At 39.9% G+C, this 1,776-nt stretch overlaps 1 non-coding gene across 1 annotated transcript; it reads right to left on the reverse strand.

Moving 5' to 3' along the window:
• Positions 1 to 1,070: 1,070 nt before the first annotated feature.
• On the reverse strand, positions 1,071 to 1,142 carry Trnae-uuc. The gene has a single exon. It is a non-coding gene; the product is annotated as a tRNA-Glu (tRNA).
• Positions 1,143 to 1,776: the final 634 nt, after the last annotated feature.

The raw sequence follows: 1,776 nt of genomic DNA on the forward strand, positions 1-1,776 counted from the left end.
GTACAGCATTTGAAGACCGTTCACAACATTTCCTATCCAGAGGCTCGGAAGCTATTGTTCCCTACTCCATCTCGGACATATGCCACTGCACTATGCTCCACTGCTACAGTGGGGGTGCAGATGGACCTTTCTGTGCCTCCATCTGAGTGTTTTTGATGCCATGTGAGAGTTCTTCTGTCCTCTATGGATAACAGAGTTGACCGGTCTACGTCTACTCTGATCTCTGTCCCCACTATTCTTTCCAGTGACTGCTTGGGTCAACCTCCATGGGCACTGGCCTCTGGTATCTGCTAGGGTCCTTCTTTGGCCCCTAAATGGACGATGATCATTTGATCACGTCCTCAGTCATTGGATTCTCATTCTGATGACAGAGATCTGCCCACTCGATCAAGGGCAGGATCGATGGAGGTTGATCGACCTCCATCTAGTAAAGAAATATGGCATGGTCGTAAACCGAAGGGTTCTCCACCCTGTTTTCCTTCATCTACATAAAAATGGTCACTTTGATACAGTGGAACTGTCAAGGTTTTCGTTCTAATCTCGATGACATTAAGGCATTGATTGACTCCTATCATCCCGTGTGTCTCTTCTTACAGGAAACATTTCTGAAGCATAAAGCGTTTCAATTTTACCATCATCTTAGGATTCTGTTTTTTTAGCATTTTTATGTAAAGATAATATTAAGATATAACAAGTTAATTAATAAACTTGAAATACAGTCATCAACTGAAATGTAATACTTGTCCTTTTGTAAAATATATACCATAGGTAATTGCGCTGAACAAAATCATGGATTATTTAGATTAAAACCAAAACTGTCATTTAAGAACTGAACCAAACAATGTAAAATTAATTTCGATTATTAAAATAAATTAGACCTAGACGTTTAGAGCATGAAAATACTTTCATCAATAAAAAGTTAAATATTAGTCTTTCTGGGGCAGGAATTATCGAGATTCGCTAAAAGTTATATTAACGGTGATAGCTGGGTTTAGTATATTTAATATATTCCTTATGAGCTATAATGTAATATAATAACGAGTTAATATCTTGGAAAAAAAAAAAGAAACTTCCCATGCCGGGAATCGAACCCGGGCCTTCTGGGTGAAAGCCAGATATCCTAGCCACTAGACCACATGGGATTTGCAGTAGTGTGTAAAAATAATATAGTGATGTCTTGTAAAACATTGAAGCACCCTAAACAGTCATTAGTAGTAGTTTCCTGACAGTTATTGTAATTTAAAAATAATTATCTCCTAAGAAATAATTACTAATCAAGGGTGCTCGAAGATTAAACAATCCTCCTACACCCTGCTCGTGGCATAAGGTTACATTTCAATTAGTGGTCAGCGGAGTAATGAGTCGTATGGGCGAAGGTTAATTAATTGATTAAAAAAAAATGGTCGTAAGAAGGAGAGGCAAGTAGGCAGTAGTGAAGGCAAGTCCAAGGCGTAGCAGAGGCCGGTTGATCTTCGAAGAGAGCAAGTCGGCAGCCGATTTTGACAAGTTATCGAAACAGAATGAAGCAAACGGGCCTGGCGGGGATCAGTAGATCAAGGTGCCAAGGCTGGGATCTATGGATCCGATGCCTGAGAATTAGATGTGGAGGGAAACGGGAGTACCCCAAGAAAACCCACTTTCACTATTCGGGGCCGAATGAGAGCCCAGCTAGTGCCCGAGTGAAGAGCTGACCAGGAAGTATACATCTGAAAAGAGACTGAAGAAAAAACATGTTATGCATAGAATACGTATAATAATGAAGTTATTCAGGATTAT

The sequence above is a fragment of the Limulus polyphemus genome, unplaced genomic scaffold, assembly GCF_000517525.1.
Source record: "Limulus polyphemus unplaced genomic scaffold, Limulus_polyphemus-2.1.2 Scaffold1279, whole genome shotgun sequence".
In the NCBI taxonomy this organism is placed as follows: Eukaryota; Metazoa; Arthropoda; class Merostomata; order Xiphosura; family Limulidae; genus Limulus; species Limulus polyphemus.